This window comes from Hemiscyllium ocellatum, unplaced genomic scaffold (genome assembly GCF_020745735.1).
Source record: "Hemiscyllium ocellatum isolate sHemOce1 unplaced genomic scaffold, sHemOce1.pat.X.cur. scaffold_454_pat_ctg1, whole genome shotgun sequence".
NCBI lineage: Eukaryota > Metazoa > Chordata > Chondrichthyes > Orectolobiformes > Hemiscylliidae > Hemiscyllium > Hemiscyllium ocellatum.
In genome coordinates this window covers 30110-42366 of record NW_026869066.1, presented here as the reverse complement: position 1 = coordinate 42366, position 12257 = coordinate 30110, and the positions used below count along the sequence as shown (strand labels likewise).

General features: G+C 35.9%; 1 non-coding gene across 1 annotated transcript; it reads left to right on the top strand.

The window, feature by feature from the left end:
• The first annotated feature begins 11906 nt into the window (after positions 1 to 11906).
• Positions 11907 to 11978, top strand: trnah-gug (transfer RNA histidin (anticodon GUG)). Its single transcript has one exon. It is a non-coding gene; the product is annotated as a tRNA-His (tRNA).
• Positions 11979 to 12257: the final 279 nt, after the last annotated feature.

Genomic DNA, 12257 nt, shown 5'->3' with positions numbered 1-12257 from the left:
TTGCTTTTTCATTCAAACGTGTCGGCTGTTCAAGAATTCTATATTGTGTTCCATTGGTTTTCTTGTCGAGAAATCAAACTTATAATTCATGTGAATTTTAATGTGTTCTGTATTTGCATCAGACTTAAGAATAAAAAGACGAGAAATTAACATGAAAACTTCAGTGAACAGAAAGCACAGTAAACTAAATTGACAGAAGCAACCTTTAGTATTACCACTGAATATTCAGACAAATATTTCTAATGTCAAAAGAGCATGGTCAGGCAGCATGCGAGGAGCAGAATCGACGTTTTGGCCATGAGCCCTTCATCAGGAATCTTTTTTGATGATGGCCGAATGCCCGACAGGCCGATACTCCTGCTCTTTGAATGTGCCTTCCCTTTTCCAATGCTACAGCTTTCCTCACCTTCTACAAATATGTTTAATGAACATGAACTGAAAATGTTAGCATCAGCAGTTGAACAAGACCAAATTGACACATTTTTTCCAATATTTATAGTGAAAACCTGTTTGAGAACATGCAGAGAATTCGATCGAACAACATCTCTTGCCGTTAGAATCCTTGGCCATTCATAATAAAGAATAACCATGCTTTGAACAACCAATGTGCTGTATAACGACTGAACTGAAATACCAGAGGACACCGATTGTATTTATTGGAGGGAATGATAACCAGATCCTTACTGTAATAGTGGTGATTGATCTCCTCGACAATAAAATTTTACTGTGATTATTCCACTGAACATTAATTAGATGGCCATGAAGATCTTTTTGTGGCTTTATGTGCAGTGTTTTGTTTGAACATCGATTTCGGTAACATTGAGATATTTTACAAGATTAACAATTGACACTTAAAGGTAAGTTTTAAATGCAACGTTTTAAAAAAATTGTTAGTTTTGGATAGCGAAACACAATTCTAAGTTTATCGAATCCTTACTGTGTGGAAACAGGCCATTTAGCCCAACAAGTCTACACTGACGTTCCTAAGAATAATCCACTCAGCACCATTCTTCTCGCAGATTACTGGACATTTACCCCTGACTAATGCACATAACCTACACATCCCTGAACAGAACGTGCAGCTAAGCATGGCCAATCAACCTAACCTGCATATATTCGGATTGTGGGAGAAAACCAGAACATACAAACTCCACACATACATGTGTCCGAGGATGGAATCAAACCCAAGTGCATAACACTGTAAGACACGAGTGCTAACCACTGATCCTCTGTTCTCAATGCCCAATTCCCATGCAAGAAGTGAAAAAGTGAGATACGTGCAAAATAAAAATCACTAACAAATCATGAATGAGCAATAATTAGAAAATTAATATGATCAAAGGACACAACAATATTCAGGTGAATTTCATTGTTTAACAACAAATTTGGGAATGAGTTAACTAATGAATAATGGGCAGTGACATTTGTTTGTTTCACTGATGGAGAAATTGACTTGCTTTTCATCTTTGCAACACTGCAGAAAACTGGTTTATGTGCCTGAAATGTTTGAAGTAAGCTCTTTTCAAAAAAAAAATCAATGCAATTCCATCGACTTATTCATCCTTAAGACTCAAACATTATCAAATACTTTCCAGGAATTTAGAACAAGCAGAATTAGTCACTTTGATTTCATGGGAACACAAACAGAATAAACAGCAGATTCTGTGAATTAGTCAGTCAATGCGATTATTCTGCTGAAGACAACATCCCTTCTTTGCAAAATGCTCAACTTCGAAAAATTCAAAATGTATTGTCATTGTTTAATGAGACAAAACAGAGATGTTAATTCTTTTTCATTTGACTTAACAAAACGCTGGAATGTTACATGATTTTGTTGCGTGAAAAATACTTAAATCTTATTGTGATCAGAAATACAACAAATGTTCGCATTGAAGTGAAATATATTTAAATTAATTCAACTATGTTTCCGCGAGTAAAGTAAGAATTCATATTAATAATGATTGAGATTATACACTACAATATATTTAGTTATTAATGTAAAGAGCCATAATTCCACATTTACGGCAAATGCTGGATTGAATAATTATTAGGTATGAGCAACAACTGAATATAAAATTCCATCAATGAATTTAGAAATAATGAGAAATCTCATTTTGCTATGTGACTGAGGAATATTTGCAAACAAACAGGAATTATTGCAGTGAAAAGTAATTGCAGGTCTGTGAATTTAAAGTCTGTGACTGTGGAGATCATTCAAATAAGCAAACATTAGACAGTCACAATTAATGTTGGATGGGAAGTCCTTGGATCCATTGTGGGAAACTTGACCTGAAAGTCAAGTTTCATATTGCAGTGTTGGTACTCAGAAACAATTGTCAAATTAAAATCTGAATCTCATTTTATTTGTTCAAAAGACTTTCTTAAACAATTGTGCAAGTATTATCATGACAATGACGTGATAATTAATGTTGCAATATGAGCAATGAAGATGATTCAATATTTCAAAAACACATTGCTGTGATGTTGATTGGATATTTATTAAAATTGGTAAATTGTGGAATAGAATATAGTACCTAGCTTTATGAATTGAAGAAAAACTGAACCAGTGATTATAGAACAATATTTTTCTTTCTTGACTAAAAAATGCAGGTAACACAAGAAATATGAATTTCTATCAAATGGTTTCCTCATGGAGACATGTTATTTTAATTTAGATGATTAATATTATGATCAGAGTTCAGACATTTGTGTCAGAATTCGGAAGAAAGTTAATAGATAATGAAAGTGAGCATGAAAGTGAACAAATGATGCAGTCAATGATATTTGGTACATAAAGGAATTATAAAAATTGTTCATTATTGTACAGTGATGAATAATGTTGGAATAGAAAAGACAAAAAAGAATCAATATGTTCAAAGCAGTTCTTTTCTTACAATTAAATGAAACCAATAATCATTTTGCACAGCACGTGATTTTAAAAAAGCAGTCATTTCATGTGTTATGTAAACTGAAAACTACTTCCATTCTGCAAAAATGGAGTCTTTCCCAAATTCAAAATTTAGGTCTGCTGAAATATACAACAAAAATGGTTGTAATTTGAAATATCTCTTGCACACAAATTTAAAATAAGTAAACTTAAAGATTATTAGAATGACAAAACGTTTGTTGTTTGCATGATTGTGTTACAGTCAATATCTGTGATAAAGTAGAAGCATTGTTTTAAGCAACATAAATCATCTTTAACTACTGAACTGAAATAGAAGATATCAATTGCACGTGTTGCATGGAATAGTAAACAAATGGTTACTGTTGTCATTGGTTTCAGGAGCAATAAGGTATTTTACTGAACAATAATCAGATGGTGATGGAAGTCTTTGTGTTGCTTTATGTGTATTGTTTAGTGTGAACATTGGGTTCGATAAAATTGAGATATTTACATGAATTAGGAACAGATCAATAATTGCGTGCGAATGATCTGATTTAAAATCAGACAATTTTTAATATTTACGAGGATTGCTGAGTGAAACGTTCTTAAACCATCATGCAATTAACGGGATAAGTAAGAGGTATGCAAATTGAATTTTCAAATGAGCACACCCTGATATTTTCACACCATTTCAGTATCATATTCAATATAACTAGATGACTGGAAAGCTAAAAACAAATCTCACACAATTGATAAACTGATCAGTAATTAAAAATTGATAAATAATAGCAAGTGGCATTTGTTTATTTTACTGAGAAGTCATTGATCTTTCCTCATAGCACTGGAGCATAAATTTCTATGTTGTTTTAATTAAGATCTACAGAACAAGAGAAAATTAATGACTATCATGACTTTGTATATTTAAGCTTTATGACTGCAACATTCTCAAATATTTTTTGAGGAATATTGATTGAGTGTAGATGGATACATTTTGCTATGAGTGACCAGAAGAAAGTATATAGCAGATACTGTGATTATTGGAATGGACGATTATACCTCCAAATAATCTACAGACATTGTGACTGGAAATACAGTAAGTGTCAGCATCGAAGTAAATTACAATCAAATCAATTCAAAAATGTTTCCAAGTTTAAAATAAATGCAATATTCACAATGATTGAGAGATTGGACATTGCAATGTCCTTGCAGTATTTATTGCACATAAGCATAATTCCACATTTGCAGCCCTTACTGGATTACCAAATTATTAGATATAAGATATATTAGCAATAAAGGGATTTAAAAATACATATTCGTGAATTTGAGAATAATGAGATATCCCATCTTGATATTAGACTGAGTAATATGTAGAAATGAAGAGTAATATTGTAGGGAAAAGTAATTGGAGCTCTCTGAATTTCAAAGGCTGAGATAATTGTTATATTTCACCTGAGCAAAAATCAGACATTTACAATGAATGTTGCCAGGGAAATTCTTGGTCGTTTGGTATGTGCATGGGCCTGAACAAATAGGTATTAATATAGTAGCATTGACAATCAGAAATAATGATTGATTTTTTTTTAAACACCGCATTTTTACATAGTCTATGTTAAATTGCTGTTCAATTACTGTAATTGATAATTGCTTTTAGAATCCTAACAGATAAATTGACTTAATATTTTTGAAAACACTTTTCTCTGATGTTGATTGGATATTCATTAAGATTAGGGAACTGAAAATTAAAGCATAAAACTACGCTCTATGATGTGAAAAAAGTCATTCAGCAGCAATTGAAAAAAATGATTTTGTTTAAAAATGCAGGCATTGCAAGATTTATGTGCTTCCAATAGTTTTTTGAAGAGTCATGTCAATTTTATTGATGTAATTTTTATCACAATAAATGTTTTGATATTTATTTCAGAATTAGGAGGGAAAGAATTTGGCCATGGAAGGGACTATTACTGTGAACAAAACATAGAGTCAATGACATTTCATCTGGAAAGGAATTCTCATAATTGTGTGATCATTGGTCACTGACATCTCATATGGTGGGAAAAGGAGAATTGTCAACATTTCCAAGCAATATTTTTCTTATAGTGAAATGAAAATAAAAATCATTTTGGAGGGCAATTTGTTTGAAAAAAGGAAACAGTCATTTCATTTGACATTTGAGCTGAAAACTCGTTCCCGTTTCCCCCATTGTAGTCTTTACAATAATTTAAAACTTCGTGTTGGTTGAACAAAAGAATAAATTGATAAAATCAAAATGTTTTCTTGTACACGAAAAAAGTAAATGTAAAGCAATTTTATCCTGAAAATTATATCGCTCTGAATGTAATCATTTCACACACAATAAATGTTTATGTTGAATTGAAATGTCATCATAGCTGTAGAAGTGTTTTCCCCCTGACAGGGAATGAGGACTCAGGAGGCAGGTTGAGCTGAGGCATGTGCAGCAATCAGTTAATGAAGGGATCATCCCCCGAGGCCAATCACGGAAGGGAGATTCATGACACACTGTAACATATACAGTAAAAAGCAGCATTTTACGGACTTTCTGCATCACAATGGCCACATGCAATGTGGTTACCGCCCTTCACTCCTCATCCAAACACTCAATTGAATCACATAATCGCAGATGGGCATTCTCATGGACATCCCCAGATTCCAACTGGGAACTTTCCATGCATCTTATTGACATAGATTCCAAAGTTATTCCTGAACTCCCTCGGGCCTCTCAGGATACCTTACCAGTTGGGAAATTTTGAATTCTGCTAGTCATTATATTTTATTTTATCAAAGCCAATTACTCCTTATATTTTTCACTGTCTTAATTATGTATGTACAAAGAAATAGAAAAGACAGTTAATTTTAGCTTACTTGCTATAAGATTAGTAATATGACTTGCGTTATAAAGTTCCTTATATTGTGTAAAATTGTACAGCTACTCTTTCTGTCAGGACTTCATAATTAATGGGCAATCAACATCATACCGTGACGTTAATTCCTAAAACTAAGTAACTTCAAATCTCAGTCTAAATGCTTTGCTATGATGTTTGTAGTAGGCATTGGTTACATGTATCAAACTTATGTTGCAAATTTCCCCTATTATACTCAAGAATCTGTAATTAGAACCTTTGTTTAATGTTCTGAGTAACTGTAAAATAATAACTATATCTGACAAATGAACTCTTCTGTTGTCATAATAGCTGCTTTGTAAGTTAACTGGGCTGCACCCTGCAGCTTCTGTTTATTCATTTATTGGGACAATTATCCTTTCATTTATGAAGGTCAGGATTGGTCATTTGACTGTATGTCGGCATGCTCTTATGCAGAAATGTCTGGCATGTTGTAGTCCCGGCGTTGGACTCGGTCCATTGGTAGTGTGCTTTCTTTTAATTTAAGGCTGGAACAGAATGTTAGTCTAGTTTATCGCCCCCTGACACCTTGTATTTTAGTTCTGAGGTAGGCTGCCTGTTTTTGAAAGTCAGGCATTTTGTATGAGCCAATATGGACCATTCTATTCCAAGTGGGGGCAGCCCAGAACAGCAAATCAACTAAGATTCAAGTATTGAAATAAAAATCACCATTCGCTACCATTGGTATCTGTAAAATGCAATGCGTTCATGTTACTGAGCCTTAACTACACACTTAAAACTAGATACACTGGATTTGGTCAATTCTTAACTATTAGATATAAGCAACAATTAATCTTAAAAACATTTCATAGCGAATTTCAAAATGATTAGAAATCTCATATAGCTGCCTGTCATGTGTAAAAATGAACAGCATTTATTGGAGGGTAAAATAATCAGACCTCTCTTAATATGTCAGGATGAATATTAATCCAATGATTTCTGTGAACATTCAAACGAGAAGGGAACAGATATTACCTGTGAGTGTTGGATTAGGAATCATTAATTAGTTTGTATTTGTGTTATCCTGGAATAAGAGAACTTTTTTAAAAAAATAATGACACTAAGAAATACTGGATTAAATTAAAATGTGAATTTGACGATGTTTGTTACAAAACCTAAACTGTGTGATTTTTGGAATGACAATGAATTGTTAATTAATTTTAGAACTTTGGCAAAGTAAATGATTCAATATGTCTAAATGGATTTGCTCTGATGTTGACTAGATATTTCTTAATCTGTCAGCCGAGAATGCAAATTCCGGCATGATGATATGGAAAGACATTAGACATTCAGTGAACATTGATCAGAAATGGTTTGTCATTCAAAATTCTCAGATCTTCAAAATCTCTATACTTGGTTTCTCTACTTTTCTTCTGAAGAAATATAATATATAATAAGAACAAATTCTGCATTGTACTTAATGCATGCAATTTTTCATCTCATCAATATTTAGACATTTGAGTCAATATTATAAGGAAAGTAAGTCATAAGGGAGATTTATTTTCACAGAAGCATACAGTCAACAGCATTTATCAATGTATTTGTTTCAATGTTGTCTCTGAGTAAACAGGTAAATACATTTAATGGGGATCTTTTGACAATGTAATGAGCCACAATTAAATTTTTATCATAATTTTTGGCTTGGAAATCTATCAGAAAAAAATCCTATATTCAGGACTTGCTTCATCTCGATACATGTTACGTGTAGTATCTCAGTCATAAGAAATAAGGTGTCATCATGGGTCTGGGAAAGATATAGTGTGTAAATTATAATAAGGTTTCTCTTCCATATGTTTGTGTCTGGTGAGACCTGAATGTTTGCTGTGATTATTCATCCTGAGAACAATAAGGCATGTACAAAGCGTATTTCACCGAACAGTAATTTGGTGGCTTTGAAGACCATTACGAGTACTTTGATTTTAATAATGTTGAGCTGATTTCCATGATCTGAGAAATATTTTACAACATTTTACCAAAATTCTGGATTCTAAGCATTCAATGGGTTTCATGAAAACACCCTTCACTTGTCGTCATTCTCAAGCGAGGTGTATAACGCTCAGGCACTGGCTGCAAGTCAAGGTGCCAGGAAGTCTGCATAAAACTCTTCAAAGCACAACTCTCGGGCTGGTTATGACTGGATCTCTCGAACCTTTGTGACCTCTTTGACTGGTCTTTCCACAATTTTCTGGAGCTGATTATTTTGTCTAATGTTTGCTTTAGTTTGGCCTTTTTAGCTCCGATTTCTCCAGCTGTAGGAATATTTAGAATGTTCAATTATGTGCGACAGGTCACTTGACGTTACTGGACAGGTAAAATATGATTGGGAGATGCCGGTGTTAGACTGGGGTGTACAAAGTTAAAAATCACACAACACCAGGTTATCGTCCAACAGGTTTAATTGGAAGCACACTAGCTTTCGGAGCGACGCTCCTTCATCAGGTGATCGCTCCGAAAGAGAGTGTTTTTCCAATTAACCCTGTTGGACTATAAACTGGTGTTGTGTGGTTTTTAAATTTGTCCACCTCGGTCCAACACCAGCATTTCCAAATCAGATCAACCATGAGTTCGTTGAATGGTTGAGCAGACTCCTTGCGCTGAATAGCATACTTACACTTGGTTTAATATTTCGTCTAACGCCTTATTTTATTCATAAGTTCAGAATTGTGAGGGGATGGGATGAAGAGACATAAAAGGTTTATTGAACAGATCAGACACAGCAGGAACAATGCTCATCAACTCAGGAAGAAGAAATATGCTGTGGCCTGGGGCAACAAATGACACTGGGCCCAGCACAGGTGGCTGTGTCCAGAAGCTGTGATTGCTGAAGGAAGTTGCTAGATTTTATACAGTTGGCAAGTCAGTGATCACGCTGGATGATGGATCGTTGCATGATTCACACACAGCAGAAATTTGTGGAAGAATGAAATGTTTGTTTCATTGGAGACATTTTCTGTAGTTCCAATTCCGATTGACTGTTTGAAATACTGATCAGATTTTTGTGTGAAGTGTTAGGTTAAAATACTCATGAACAACCCCACTGGATAAGCCTGTGCTTCCGATCTGTAGGTTTTTTTTTCTTTCTTTCGATGTAAATTCATAGAAAGACAAGATGGAATGTAGGGCGGAAAGAAAAATGGGTTCTTTCTCATTTCATCAATTTCATCTACAATTGAATAGAATGGCTGCTCTCACTCTTCATTTCGACTTTAATGTGGTGTCGATTATTTGTGAATCTCCCGTGCAGTGAAGGGCAAGAACAAGATTCTCGATCCAGTGTATACCAGAGTGTGAGCTGCAAATAAAAACTGCCAGAGCGGTACATAAAGTTAGCAGCCAGGGTGTGACTCGAACCTGTGAATGTGGATCACAGCGGTATAATTACCCACCACCATAATCCCTCGGTCCCCTCTGCACATTTTGTAGAGGGGTGACATATGACCACACCATTGTGCTTCTGCCTTCACCAGAATTATAATAACAGCAAATTCCAATAAATAGCCATGCTGGTCAGAATGAATAACTGTCATTGATACATTCTGAGTCAGAATGAAATAGGAAAAAAATTTTCTTTCATATTTACACGTACATTTGACTCATAATTTCTTCCGTCACTATCTCTCTCACGTGAAGAAGCAGCCATGGAAAGGGAAATAAGGACGATGTTGTCGCTCAATGGCCTTTCTCATTTGGCTGAACCTGAATTGGATTAAATCGCAAGAACCGCTGATTTGTTCGTTTCGTTTTAATTTTGTTGAAACCTCACAATGTTCATTAATAATCAGAAGTGAATTAGATATATCTCATTGGAACGATTAATGTTGTATTCAAATTTGCTCTGACTTTATTTCAGCTTAAGGAAATACTGCTAAGAAAAACAGAGGGTTAAAGTGCAAAAGAAAACCCACCAGGTTTGTTGCTCGTTGCTTTGACAAATTTCACAGAGTACTACATGGATCAAACATCATGGTGTTTGTTCTCACATCCTGACCGCATGTGATGAAAGCAGGAAGTCGTTCTCCAAGCAACTGCTCACTTCCTATTCATTATGTAATATCTTCCCTTCACAATAAATAAAAATCCACTCAGTTCCATTTACAATGCTTAAGGTGGAATATTATGCCAAATCTTTCAAAATGCAGAGTTTTGGAACCGAATCTTATTCAGCTGCACACATTAAAGGAATTTCTTTACATTTAAAGTCAACTAACCTAGACATTGTTTCCCCACAACTTCCGACCGACTACACCCCATCCCTACACCTTTACCTACCCACACGCTGTGTCTCTCCTTGTGAAATTTATTCCTTGTATGTCAACAAAAGTGTCTTTCCAAATGTTTTGAAAACCAGATTCTCGGAGTGGCAGTGATTCTGTTCTCATCATTTCTTTCTCCTTCAAAGGTTTGATTAAAGGTATTGAACACCTGATATCTAGATGTTTACTTACTTGAAAGATGGAATTTTCCACCTATTTACTCTGACCAAACATTTCATAACCTACAAAAAAAAACATTAAGTCTTCCTTGGTTAAAGGATAACTGTTCTCAGTTTTCCAAGAAGACAAGTGAATAAAATCTCATCTTCAGTACACCCCCATCAGCATCTTCTCTAATGGCTTTACACCCCAGTAAACCCCGTCATTATCAATTCATGGAATCACAGAACCCTACAGTGCGTAAAGAGCATTTCAGTTAATCGGGCCGGTATCGACTCTCTGAAGAGCATCTCACCTAGACCCACCTCCCCTCCCTATTTCCATATATTTCACCTGAAGAAGGGGAATCCCTCCCCCTTATGATTTCAAATAAACCTGTTGGAGTATAATCTGACGTCCTGTGATTTCTGACCTTATCCCCACATTTCCCATGGCTAATTCACTTAACTTACTTAATTCACTCCCTGGACACGAGAGGGCAACTTAACTTTGCCAATCAACCCAACCCTCCCTCTGAACACCAGTGCGAATTACTGAGACAATGTTCCATCATACTGATTAAATGCTGTATCATTTTGTAATAGTTTTATACCCTGGTAACAGCCTCATCAGAATAAATGAACCCAAATTCAATGTATCGAAACGGTACTCTGTCCTTTACAGTTTCATTCGTGCTGCGGGAAATGCTTCTGCACTCATATTTGAATGTGTTTACGTTGTTTCTTCCTCAGCTTCCTGCTTCTAGTAAATCAATCCGGAACAAGTCTGTCAAATACTTTTCATTCCAACACAGTCACAAGGTGAAGTTTGCAGAAGGCACGTGTTTGGCCGTTCACTGACACACAGCCTTCCTGAGAGCTGCTGTCCTTCCCCACCTTTATTCAGGCAGCACTGTCCTTCCTGTGACATGCCCCATCTAGAATAGAAGGACAGGTATCAATACCCGCACTTGGGAATGGAGCGACAGTTTTAAAATATTTACACTGTCGCCAGCGGAGAATTGAGCCCTGTGACAGGCGGGGATACTAACTACTATACTACCGAGAACAAGAGTGTCAAAGGAGGCCCTTCAACCAAATGTGGCCACACTTCTCAAATACAACTGCCTAATGAACTGAATCACATTTCTCAATTCTTACTCCACAGACTTATATGTCTTGGCATCACAAGCTCACATCTGAATATTTATTCAGGTTGTAAGGGTTTCTGTCGCTCTGAACAATGCAGATAGTATATTCCAAATTCCAACCACCCACTGGCTGATAAAGCTTTTTTGTACATCTTCGCGACTGCGCTACTCAGTTCCTCTGAATCTGGGGCTGGGAATTGGGACTATGTGGCAGCAGTGGTTACTGCCTTGTGTGGGGAAACTGGTGAAGTAGCCAATGTTAAACTGCATTACGATTGAAGCATACATTTCAACAACACCTGTACTGTCCCCGGAGTTTTTGATGTTTTGGAGAAATCTACTTATCTCAGCCTTCAGCATATTAATGATTGAATCACCACAGCCTCTGGGGGAACCGATATTAAACGGTCAGCCCATTCTGAGTTCCCACATATCTGCCACTGTTCGCTTAGCACTGATATTGTGCATTATTTGCGCTGCCTAATATGTCCTATGAGACTGTATTTATTACATATTATCAGCGCTCTCATCTGTGGGATGCCGTGATCGTATAGTGGTTAGTACTCTGCGTTGTGGCCGCAGCAACCTCGGTTCGAATCCGAGTCACGGCAGTAATTCCTCTATCTGCTGCAGCTCTTGGGAAACACAAAGGTATCAGTTGTTTGGGTAACGTGATGATCTTTTCCCTTCAAATTCTGCTCGCTCACATCTCTGTATTTCATATGTCAGAATTCAAATCCACCCGTTCTCAGAGATTTCACTCCTTCCTACGATCACTAACTGAACTTTTCATCCCACAGCCCCATTACATTAATTTAGAGATGCCGGTGTTGGACTATGGTGTAAAAAGTTAAAAACCATACAACGCCAGGTTGGAGTCTAACAGGTTT